Raw genomic sequence first — 13,327 nt, forward strand, 5'->3', positions numbered from 1 at the left:
ACTGAGCAACTTTCACTTACATTGCACCTGCTTTCAAAACTCATTCAGGGTATCACTGCTTTACTAATACTCATGTCTAGCTTTTTTTGAGATATCACTGCTTTACTAATACGTCTATATCAAATAAATTTCTTCAGGATAACATTTAGTTCCTTTAAAGCTACTTTGTTTAAAGTAAAGAGAGGATGATTTTAAAATTTGCTAATGATTCTTTCCTTTGGTGAGCTTTAACCTACATTATTTATTATAGGGAAATTATTAATAGGCAAATGCTTATCTTTTATAAATTTCCAAGAAATGTCTAACAATTCTGTATGAAGGATAATCTCAAGAATGAGTGGTGAACTTACTGTTGATACAATATTGGTATTTCTATTACTTTTAAAAAGTAAAAATAGAAGATATCAGATAATATGAAGACTTTGTTTTGGCATCTAGGCTGCCAGTTAACTGAATTCAAGTAGATTGTCTGAAACTAAAACTGAAAGCTAGAAGAATAAAGGGTTTGAGATCAGAAGGTCAAGGATTAGATTATGTATGTTGCATTTATTAATTATGCTTTTGGACGAGCTGCAGTCTCTCAAAGTAGTGATTTCATAAAATGAGGAAAATAGAATCAACCACATAAGGCTTTTATGTAAATTATTATATGATTCAAAAAAGATATATAAATATGTTTGGTATTATTATAGAAACCAAGTGAAATAATTGGAGTGCACACTGCCTGTACATCAAGCATCTCCAAATATTTCAAATCATGTACTCCTATTCAGTAAAATAATTTAGAGATTGCAAATTCTCAAAATGGATAGCCTAAAAAATAAAGTCTTCACATAAATGGCTACCACTAGTTTATTATCAACAACATACACAATTTCAGATTCATTATTAACAAAGGCAGATTTTTCCATATTTCAAATTACTTTCTAGACAATTTTTGTCTCTTATTAGATCTGATTAAATCATCATTAATTTTTACCTCATAATGAGATCAAGACAGGGCTTGTATTGGGAGTATAAATATCAACCCTTTCATTTCCATGTTGTTTTTTGTTTGTATTTTTAATGTAACATTCATTATGAGATTTCTTCATAAAAATCTTCTTTAGCCACTTTTCATTTTAGGAAAGCTAATAGACAAAATGTCTACTGTCAATCCATCTCCTCTCTGCTTAAGAAATACTGTCACCATATATAAAAATATGAATATAAATATGAATAATTTTTAACTTATTTCAATTACTAGATGAATCTAAAAATAGAAGATCCAAATTTTCCTTTCCATAAGTTTCAGATACTTATGTACTCCTAGCATCTTTACTTTGGGGATCTCTCACCTGGGTAAGTCAAATGATTGCCAATAAGATACATTCATACATCTTAATGTCTTTAAAAATGTCCATAGCCACTATGTTTTCTTACACAATTATCTATGCTCTGTGCATGCATGCTCCTTTGCGCCCTACTCTTTGTGACTCCATGGACTGTACTCTGCCAGGCTTCTCTGGCCAAGGGATTCTCCAAGCAAGAATACTGGTCAGTGCCAGTGAAGTTGCTCAGTCGTGTCCAACTCTTTGCGATCCCATGGACTGTAGCCTACCAGGCTCCTCCATCCATGGAATTTTCAAGGCAAGAATACTGGAGTGGGTTGCCATTTCCTTCTCCAGGGGATCTTCCCAACCTGGGGATCGAACCCAGGTCTCCCACATTGCAGGCAGATGCTTTACCATATGAGCTTCCATGGAAGCCCTAAATCAGGTTGTTATTTCCTTATCTAGGGTAATCTTTCTGACCCAGGGATTGAACCCATATCTGTTGCATATCCTGGTTTGGCAGACTCTTTGGCAAACTCTTTACCAATTCATAACTAAAATTTTAGTATTATAAAAACAAGATGAATTTAAAAGACTTGGGATTTCCTGATCTACATCCATCACTGAAAAACTTTCAAAAATACATTTGATGTTAATTTTCATAGTATTACCAAATTATAAAATATGACTGTGAACTGTTCATTTAGTGAGATTTATTTTAAATAGCAACATATTTAAAAACATGTGTTAGCATATACTGAAGAGAACACAAAAATCAAATGTCATATAATATGTGTTAAGAGATACATCACGGTGATCTTCTCCATTTACGATACTGCAGGCAGGGTTATATGTTTCATAATATTTGACAATGTGCAGCACATAAACATTCTATAAATATTTGAGAATATGATATTCAAGTTTCAGAATCATGTGAGTATTATTGAAAAAAGTAAAACTTTAATGTTAAAAATCAATCATTGGAACCATGGACTAAATCTTGCTATGCCCCACAGCCAAGAGGAGTCCTAATATCAGCACTGTATGGTTCATGCTTCTCTAGAACATCTCAAAACTTCAAATATTCTAACTTATTATCAGGGAATATTTGTCCTGATAATATGGCCATGGCACCTATTACTCATAAATACTAAGCATAGAGCATTCTATAAATGGAACCTAACCTTTAACCAAAAGTGAAAAGTTTCTCCAGTTGAAAATACCTGCTGACTCAGAACTTATCCCTAGTCCCTATCAATTGCTCTTGGCTTCTTGAGAACAGATCAACAGTACTAAGTCATAATTTCATTTTTAACAATTGCATTAATATCAAGTGGTATAAATGCACCTTCTTGAATCATCTTTCTATGCCCTATGAGTTTGGGTTTGGATTTTACTCATTAATAAACCTGTTTCGAGGGGCATCAGACAGACTATGAAAGTTGTGTCCTCTTCCAAAATTAGGGCAGATGAAGAGGGCTCAGCCTTCATTTGATCATTTCACACCAGAAGGGCAGACACACAGGTAACACATGCTCAGCCTTTATTTGATCACTTCACACCAGAAGGGCAGACACAGAGGTAACACACAGTGAATGGATCAACAGTTTGAAGGCAGTGTCTTTAAGCACCATCTACAAACTGTTGGAGACAAACACTGCAACTGATTATCTCTGAAGCAAACACTGCCACAATTTGCTTTGGAGCTATATAGCATTTCTCCCTTCTCTTTTAGGAGCTACCACCTTAGGAGTAGGACGTACACAGCCCAGGTTAAATCAGATCAAGTATGGGACAGGACCATCTGGGTAAGCACCTCCACCCTGCTTCTCTAAAGAAACAACCTCTACTCATAGATCTACAAATCCTTAAGCCAAAATGATCAGTCAGCCAGGTAGGCACTGAAGACTAGACCCACATCTCAAGAGACTCAAACAGCAGTGTTAATATAAACTTCTCTTTCTCCAATTCTTTGTGTTTAGAGTTTAGGACTTTTAGATCTCTGTATCTAAGAGACGTAAAGCACTCAGGCATGTGGTAAGGACTGCCTTATTCTATGATAATATGAAATGATCTGTTTTTATTAACATGCTAGTCATAGTGTCAAGAAATTTGCCATACATTATCTTTTCCTCATGACAGTCCTACAAGGTATGTGCCTTTCACAGGTGTGTGTGTGTGTGTGTGTGTGTATATATATACAGACATACATATATATATATACACATATGGAAATCTAAAGAAATTAGGTAATTTAAATGAAGCCATATAAATAGTAAGTGAAAAGCTAGTAGACATGAATTTTTGTCTTATTTCAATATGTTTTTGTCAAATGATTAATCAGATAAAATTTGTTTCAGGAATGCCATGAAAAGCCAATCTCTAGTGCATTTGTTTGCTGATGCCTAAAATTCTACCATAAAAGAGACATTCTTTAGTAGGGAGCTATTCAACTTTCATTAAAATGAAAAAAAAAACCACACTGATTATAGGATCATATTAAGCCATATCAATGTCTTAGCCGCTGGTGTGACAGAAAGCTTGCTTTTTGTTTGTCTTTTTTAAGTTTGATTGGTGTATAATTGATTTACAATGTCGTGCTGGATTCAGGTGTCCAGCAAAGTGAATCAGTTATACATATACATATATTCAGTCTTTTCAGATTCTTTTCCCATATAGGCTATGACAGAGTACTGAGTGGATTTTCCCTGTAGTATATGGTAGGTTATTATTAGTTATCTATTTTATATAAGCAGTGTGTATGCCAATCCCAGTCTACCAGCTTAGCTTTGTTGGTTAGAATATCCTCACTTTGGTAGAAGTATAAACTTGAAATGACAGGATAGATAACATTCTGTTTCACATAAGCTAAAAAACATCCCAGCCTGGAGACATGTCCAAGTAAAGTCCATGTAGGACTTTGACCCCTCATTGAAATTATCCTAGATCAGTCCCATACCTCCATCTTCCCCGCTGCCTTCTTCCTCAGGGTAAGTGAAAGAAGGCCAAGTCTTTTTAATTCTGTTCAGTTAAGTTGTTCGGTTGTGACTCCTTGTGACCGCATGGACTGCACCATGCCAGGCCACCCTGTCCATCACCAACTCCCGGAGTTTACTCAAACTCACATCCATTGAGTCAGTGATGCCATCCAACTATCTCATCCCCTGTTGTCCCCTTCTCCTCTCACCTCCAATCTTTCCCAGCATCAGGGCCTTTTCCAATGAGTCAGTTCTTTGCATCAGGTGGCCAAAGTTTGGAGTTTCAGCTTCAACATCAGTCCTTCCAATGAGCACTCAGGACTGATTTCCTTTAGGATAGACTGATTGGATCTCCTTGCAGTCCAAGGGACTCTCAAGAGTCTTCTCCAACACCACAGTTCAAAAGCATCAACTCTTCCTAAAGCCAGGTCTTTTAGGAAGACTGAAAAGTCACTTCAGGAAACTTCTTTGAAGAGACAGAAAGCTTCCCTTCCCTCTCAAATGCCTTTGGCATATATGACCTGTTGTCTCATTGGCTCAGAAGATGCCTTAGCCAGCCCTGAGGTTGGTCAGTCACTGATGGGCTGATAGAACCCCATTCTTGAAGAAAGAAACCTGGCAAAGGGAGTGGGATGATACTGACAAGGAGAGACAAAAAGTTAGTAGAGGTGGCCGGGCCTCCAAACATTCCTAGGACAGCTGACAACGCATATGTCTGAACCACATCTGAGACAAGTAAGATTAGAATACAGGAGTGAGAGGTAGACTGATGCATATGGTGGACAACTGGCAATCACATTCATAATAAACTTCCCCAAATGATGTTAAGGTGAAGCCAGGATTTAGATTTGCTTTAATTCAGACTCTGGAATGGGGGTCAGTCTGCTACCTAATCCATGTGGCTGCCAAAGAACATGGGAGGATCAAGGTGAGACTTCAACATTACACCAAGTTTTGGTGACAGATGACAGAAAGTGAGTGAGCAATCTGATCCCTTGAGATCTGCAAAGGGGCAGGTATCCAGGGATAGGGAGGGAGAAATACAGAAAAGGAGATGGGCAGGAAGAAAATGAACATTCTCTATTTTCTGTTTCACTTAAGGATTATTCTTAATAATAACAGTAAAGATAATAATTCTAATTCCATTTATATGTAGCATTTAAAAATACTTTCTCATCTCTTGTCATTTGCATATGTTATATTTTAGTTGTATTTGGGAGTTTCAGGCTTTTGTCAATTTATGCATTCCCTGAAAAAGTCAACTATTTCTATAAAAAGATGCCATGGATAAATGAAATACAGTTTAATTTCAGCACTGTAAAATATATCAAATCACATTTACAAATATGCTTGCTGCATTACCAGTCAAAACTCTATCAAGCTTTGTGTGTATGTACAATTTAACCATATTAACCTAAAAAGTGCCCAAAAGTACATAAAGTGTAGCTAAGACAACTTTCAAACATAAAAATAAGGAGGTGAAATTAGTTCTGCACAATACTAAATACATTTCAAAGACACAGTCTTCAGCAGTACAATGTTCATGCAAGAATAGATAAGCAAGAAGGAAAATGAAATATCTAGATGAAAAATGAGCCTTATCAAATATCTAAGTACCAAAAGGTCCTTATATAAAAAAGAAAAAAATGAGAAAACATAGGAAAAACTACAAAATGACATTAACTATTTGGTATATCCCCATTTAAAGAAATGAGTAAATGCTTCAAGTATCATGGAAGTATATAATTTAGAAATTAAAAGCCCTTACAGCTCATTCTCCAGGGATTATCATGTTAACATATCAGTATATATTCTTCCATATTTGTGTATTATTACAAAAATATTATAATTATTCTTATAATTTATGTTTTCATTTATTTTTTCCATCTTTTATAAATCTAATTTGTTTTTTCTAACAAGTTACTGAAAAGTACATTTAACCAATTCCTAATTGATGAGCATGTATGTTATTTATAAATTTATCACAATTAATGTAATGTCATAATCAATATCTCTGAACAAGTAACTTTGTAGTGTCCTATTCAAATAAAGTAACTTGCCTCTAGTTAAAATAAATACATTTTAAAAATAGATGAAAAAATGTTGAAAAGCAATATTATTCAAATATATGAGAAAAATAATTTGTTCACAGTTTACACATGGAAAAAACATAAAGATAATAAACTGTAAAAGAGGAAACAAAAGTTTCTAACCTACGGAAGAAATTTCAACTGTCACAGAAATCACAGAAATGCCAACTGAAACGTGGAGTTATCATTTTTCCATCAGTAAAATTATTTTACATTCTTTTAGAAAACTACTTGGCTTCAAGATCTTTAAATGTTATAAATCAATCACTATAAATATATAAGTTGAACCTTCAACAACATCTAAAATCAATTCATGAAAAATACATAATTGATGTTTGATATAATTAACAAAGGAAACAGAACAGAAAATTACAGTTATAATTATGAAAATTTAAAAACACTTTGCAGAAACTATATCACCATGTTACAAGGGTTTCAGAGTTAGTGATAAGATTTTTCATTTCTGTGTCTATGTATATGCTTCCTTTCAAGTGTACTTCTAAGGAGGAAAAACTTTTAGACAAAACTGAATGATTTCCCTCTAATTAGCTGCTACACATTGATATTCTTTTATATTGGCCTTGCAAAAACTAATGCCTAACTTCTATAACAGATATCATTCTTATTTTAATGATAGAGCATAGTTTTATAATTTAGATGTTAGCAATTTTTATCATATAGTTTAAGAACAACAAATAAGAGTTCTCATAATTTAGAATAACTTTAAAAAATGATTTGCTAGTTTTCAAAATAAAATGACAATAGGAATTTCTCATGTGGTTTCCATGCATTTCCCATTTTTAGAAAACTTAGAAAATTACTGTGTTTGAGATGTACAAAGAAACCATATCCTGCAACCTTCTCTGTGTCTTTCCTCGTGGGCTCAGTCAAAACCTTTGAGGATCTGAGTTTTGGAGTTATTGAAAAAGATTTACCATTAATCATCATATGTTTGAAGGCTACTGGCTTCGTGCAATCCCATCCCTGACATAATGTTCTAAACCTATCTTAATTCTGGGCAACAGCAAGATTGCATTCATCTACCCCTTCTTATTTTGATGATTAGTTTTAGCATTGTAATGGAAGCAAGCACCAACCAGAAATATCAATTACTCCAATTTTCTTATCTTCATTTTACTTTACATTGTGAGTTTATTACACTTCTGCATCACCACCAAATAAGGTTAATCAACCACTGTTTTGTCCTTTTTTGCTTATAGTGTCAGACAAAATGATACCTTCAAAACACACTAAATTACAATGTATGTGTGAGTGAAGATGTCCATTTACATTTTTTCATACTAAGGAGCCAGTACAGTAATTGGCACATAGTAGAAAACACAATAAATTTATGCTTAAGGAATTAAAAATAAGCCAGGGCCATTTTTTTTTTATCAATGAGATTAAAAGGGATTAAACCTAAGGTAATCTCTATTTCACTACACTATTTTAAATGCTTTTTCTTGGACCCAAACTCCAAACACTGCAAACAACTCATGGAGCTCAATATCAAAAAACAAAAAACCCAAACAAAAAAGGACAGAAGACTTAGTGAGAAATTTTTCTGAAGAAGACATAGACATGGCCAGCAGATACATGAAAAGATGGTCAACATCACTAATTACTAGAGAAATGAAATCAAACCTACAATGAGATAATACCTCTCATTAGTCAGAATGACCATCTTCAAAAAGTCTATAAAAAATAAAAGTTGAAAAAGGTGGGAAAAAAAGGAATGCTCTTACAATGTTTGTGGAAATATAAATTGGTACAGCTGCTATGGAAAACAGTAAGGAGATTCCTTAAGAAACTAAAGATAAAGCTAACATATGATCCAGCAGTCCCACTCATGGGCATATACCTTGAGAAAACCGTGGTTTGAAAGGATACATACTCTCTAGTATTCACTGCAGCACTGTTTACAATAGCCAAGACATGGAAGCAACCTAAATCTCCACTAACAGGTGAATGGATAAAGAAGATGTGATACATACTTACAATGACATATTACTCAGCCATTACAAAAATGAAACAATGCCATTTGCAGCAATACAGAGGGACCTAGAGATTACCATATTAAAATAAAATTAAGTCAGAGGAAAAACAAATATTATATGATATAGCTTACATGCAGAATATTTTTAAAAATGATACAAATGAATTTATTTACAAAACAGAAATAGACTTACAGACTTAGAAAGCAAACATATGATCATCAAAGGGGAAAGGTAAGGAGGGACAGATTGAGTTTGGAATTAAATACACAACTGCTGTATTTAAAACAGATAACCAATAAGGACCTGCTATATAGCACAGAGAACTCGGCTCAATATTCTGTAATAAACTAAATGGGAAAAGAATTTGAAAAAAAGAATACACATACGGATAACCGAACCACTCTTCTGTACAACTGAAATAAAACATTGTAAATCAACTATAGAAAGTGAAGTCGCTCAGTCGTGTCTGACTCTTTGGGACCCCACGGACTGTACCCACCACACTCCTCTGTCCATGGGATTTTCCCGACAAGAATTCTGGAGTGGGTTGCCATTTCCTTCTCCAGAGGATCTTCCTGATCCAGGGATGGAACCTGGGTCTCCTGCATTGTAGGCAGACACTTCACTGTCTGAACCATCAACTATAGTCCAATATAAAACAAAATTTTTAAAGAAAAAATTCTAAAAGTAAAAAATAAAACACTATTAATATGAAGAATATAAAACAGAAATTATATTCTTTTTTCTATTAAGTCCAAAATTATTGAGATGGAATATTTTTAAAATTCATATTCAAATTTGAGGAATGCTAATAAATGGAATATTAAAAATTCTTACCAAATAAAATTCTAATCTAATGAATAGCCTTCACACAGATGTCATATATAAAGCATTACCTCACATTCTAGAAGAGAATAATAGAGAGCTTTGTCTCTCTATCTTTAAGCCATCCAGGATTTCAAAAGAAGACTTTGTCAAAAAGATCAAGAAAAAGGTACAGGAAACTGCATTAGGCAGCCGTGCAAGGGAAAACTAATGGAAAGATTTGGTGTCCGTTCTGGACGGTATTGTAGGTCATCACAGAAACATTAAGCTTCAGCTTCTTTAGCATTAGTGGCTGGGGCATAGACTTGGATTACTGCGATATTGAATGTTTTGCCTTGGAAAAGAACATAAGATCATTTTGCCTTTTTTGAGATTGCAATGAGTACTGCATTTTAGACTCTTTTGTTGACCATGACGGCTACTCCATTTCTTCTAAGGGATTCTTGCCCACAGTAGTAGATATAATGGTCATCTGAATTAAATTTGCCCATTCTGGTCCATTTTAGTTTACTGATTCCTAAAATGTTGATGTTCACTTTTGCAATCTCCTGCTTGAACTTATAGAATTAACACCAAAAAAGACATCCTTTTCATCATAGGGGACTGGAATGCAACAGTAGTAAGTCAAGAGATACCAGGAGTAACAGGCAAGTTTGGCCTTGGAGTACAAAATGAAACAGGGCAAAGGCTAACAGAGTTTTGCCAAGAGAATGCACCAGTCATAGAAAACACCCTCTTCCAACAACACAAAAGATAACTCTACATATACACATCACCAGATGGTCAATACTGAAATCAGACTGATTATATTCTTTGCAGCCAAAGATGGAGAAGCTCTATACAGTCAGCAAAACAAGACCAGGAGCTGATTGTGGCTCAGATCATGAACTCCTTATTGCAAAATTTAGACTTAAATTGAAGAAAGTAGGGTAAAACATTAGACTATTCAGGTATGATCTAAATCAAACCCCTTATGATTACACAGTGGAAGTGACAAATAGATTCAAGGGCTTAGATCCGAAAGACAGAGTGCCTGAAAAACTATGGACAGTGGTTCATAATACTGTACAGCAGGTGGTAATCAAAACCATCCCAAAGAAAAAGAAATGCAAAAAGGAAAAATGCTTGTTTGAGGAGGCATTACAAATAGATGAGAAAAGAAGAAAAGTGAAAGGCAAACAAGAAAAGGAAAGATATATCCATCTGAATGCAGAGTTACAAAGAATAGAAAGGAGAGATAAGAAAGCTTTTGTAAGCAATCAATGCAAAGAAATAGAGGAAAACAATAGAATGGAAAAGACTAGATCTCTCTTCAAGAAAATTAAAGATACCAAGGGAACATTTCATGCAAAGACAGGCTCAATAAAGGACAGAAATGGTATGGATCTAACAGAAGCAGAAGATATAAAGAAGAGGTGGCAAGAAAACACAGAAGAATTATACAAAAAAGATCTTTATGACCCAGATAATCACGATGGTGTGATCACACAACTAGATCCAGACATAATGGAATGTGAAGTCAAGTGGGCCTTAGGAAGGATCACTATGAAAAAGCTAGTGGAGGTGATGAGATTTCAGTCAAGCTATTTCAAATCCTGAAAGATGATGCTGTGAAAGTGTTGCACTCAATATGCCAGCAAATTTAGAAAATTCAAAAGTGCCCACAGGACTGGAAAAGCTCAGTTTTCATTCCAATTCCAAAGAAAGGAAATGCCAAATAATATTCAAATACCACACATGCTAGCAAAGTAACACTCAAAATTCTCCAAGCCAGGTTTCAACAGTATGTGAACCGTGAACTTCTGGGTGTTCAAGCTGGATTTAGAAAAGGCAGAGGAACCAGAGACCAAATTGCCAAAATCCGTTGTATCATCAAAAAAGCACTAGAGTTCCAGAAAAAAAATCTGCCTCTGCTTTATTGACTATGCCAAAGCCTTTGACTGTGTGGATCATAATAAACTGTGGAAAATTCTTAAGGAGATGGGAATACCAGACCACCTGACCTGCCTCCTGAGAAATCTGTATGCAGGTCAACCTGAGAAATCTGTATGCAGGTCAAGAAGCAACAGTTAGAACCGGACATGGAACAACAGACTGTTTCCAAAAAGGGAAAGGAGTGCATCAAGGCTGTATATTGTCACCCTGCTTATTTAACTTATATGCAGAGTACGTCATAAGAAATGCAGGGCTGGAGGAAGCACAAGCTGGAATCAAGATTGCCGGGAGAAATATCAATAACCTCAGATATGCAGATGACACCACCCTTATGGCAGAAAGAGAAGAACTAAAGAACCTCTTGATGAAAGTGAAAGAGGAGAGTGAAAAAACTGGCTTAAATCTCAACATTCAAAAACTATGATCATGGCATTCGGTCCCATCACTTCATGGCAAATAGATGGGGAAACAATGGGCACAATGACAGACCTCTTTCGGGGGGGCTCCAAAATCACTGCAGATGGTGATTGCAGCCATGAAATTAGAAGACGCTTACTCCTTGGAATGAAAGATATGACCAACCTAGACAGCATATTAAAAAGCAGAGACATTACTATGTCAACAAAGATCTGTTGAGTCAAGACTATGTTTTTTCCAGTAGTCATGTATGGATGTGAGAGTTGGACTATAAAGAAAGCTGAGCAAAGAATTGATGCTTTTGAACTGTGGTGTTGTGGAAAACTCTTGAGAGTCCCTTGGACTGCAAGGGGATCTAGCCAGTGCATCCTAAAGCAGATCAGTCCTGGATGTTCACTGGAAAGACTGATGTTGAAGCTGAAACTCCAATACTTTGGCCACCTGATGTGAAGAGCTGACTTATTTGAAAAGACCCTGATGCTGGGAAAGGTTGAAGGCAGGAGGAGAAGGGGATGACAGAGGATGAAATGGTTGGATGGCATCACCGACTCAATGGACATGAGTTTGGGTAAACCAGGATTTGGTGATGGACAGGGAGGCCTGGCATGCTGTGGTTCATGGGGTTGCAAAGAGTTGGACATGACTGAGCTACTGAACTGAACTGAAAATGTTCATTGTTTATATTGTAGTGTCTACTCCTGTTTTTTGCATGATGATGCTGGAACTTAGGAATTAATAAGGAATTTCTTGTAAGGATAAACAAACAGAGACTCAGGAAGTGCCTGACTTGTGATACATTCTAGGGGGATTATCTGTCTCCTTCAGAACTAATGCTTTGTTTGGCAAACAAATTTCTGATACTAATTTGACTTCCTTTGTAGCTTTTCTAGAGGGAGGAAGTCAGTACTTCCATTAATAGATATCATTATCTTAGTTTTCCTGACAGGTCTGGTTATCACTGCAAGTTAAAACCAGGACATTCTGGGTCATACAGAAGTTTATGGGCATTCCGTTAGCATGAGTACATTCACCTCCAGCTGATGCCACTGCCATTTTAGCAGGAGGATTCCTGGTTGGGCAGGGCTGTTCTATGCACTTACATATTTAGTAGCATGCATAATCCTGACCCAACAGATGCGAGTAGCACCCCTTTACCCCTTGTGACAAACAAAAACATCTCCAGATATAGAAAAATATTCCTGGGAAGCAAAACTGGTCCCTGATTAGAACCATTGCCCTCAGTTTAATTTGCTCCCCAGGCAGCTCAGCCTTAAAGAATCCACATGCCAAGCAGGAGCTGTGGGAGATCCCTCAGTCAGGAAGATCCCCTGGAGGAGAAAATGGCACCCACTCCATTATTCTTGCCTGTGAAATCCCATGGGCAGAGGAGCCTAACAGACTACACACAGTCCATGGGGTTCCAAAGAGTCGGACACCACTGAGCGACTGAGCATGCGTGCCAGAGTAGGTCAGGCAGTCTGAATTACTGAACTGCGTAGAAATGGAAAAAGCAAGATCTCCAGTTCCAGAAACACGAGTCTTGGATTAGCCGTGCATGGAATCACTCTCTTCTCCAACCATTCTTATGGTGGCGAATGGTTCTGTCCTACCAGCTATATCCTCAGCTGGCTCATATAAACCAAAGTTTAGAAGCTTTTAAGATTTACTTCTCTTACCCACAGTCAATTTGTCAAAAAGGGAAGACTACAGCTGAAGACAAGCTGTGATCTAAGAGCATCTGGCTCAGTGACTCCTGTTTATAGATTAATATA

General features: G+C 36.0%; 1 protein-coding gene across 1 annotated transcript in view; it reads right to left on the reverse strand.

The window, feature by feature from the left end:
• Positions 1–13,327, reverse strand: part of CNTNAP2 (contactin associated protein 2) — a 2,220,467-nt gene that overhangs the window by 2,056,893 nt on the left and 150,247 nt on the right. The window lies entirely within an intron of this gene.

Source organism: Odocoileus virginianus, chromosome 1 (assembly GCF_023699985.2).
Source record: "Odocoileus virginianus isolate 20LAN1187 ecotype Illinois chromosome 1, Ovbor_1.2, whole genome shotgun sequence".
In the NCBI taxonomy this organism is placed as follows: domain Eukaryota; kingdom Metazoa; phylum Chordata; class Mammalia; order Artiodactyla; family Cervidae; genus Odocoileus; species Odocoileus virginianus.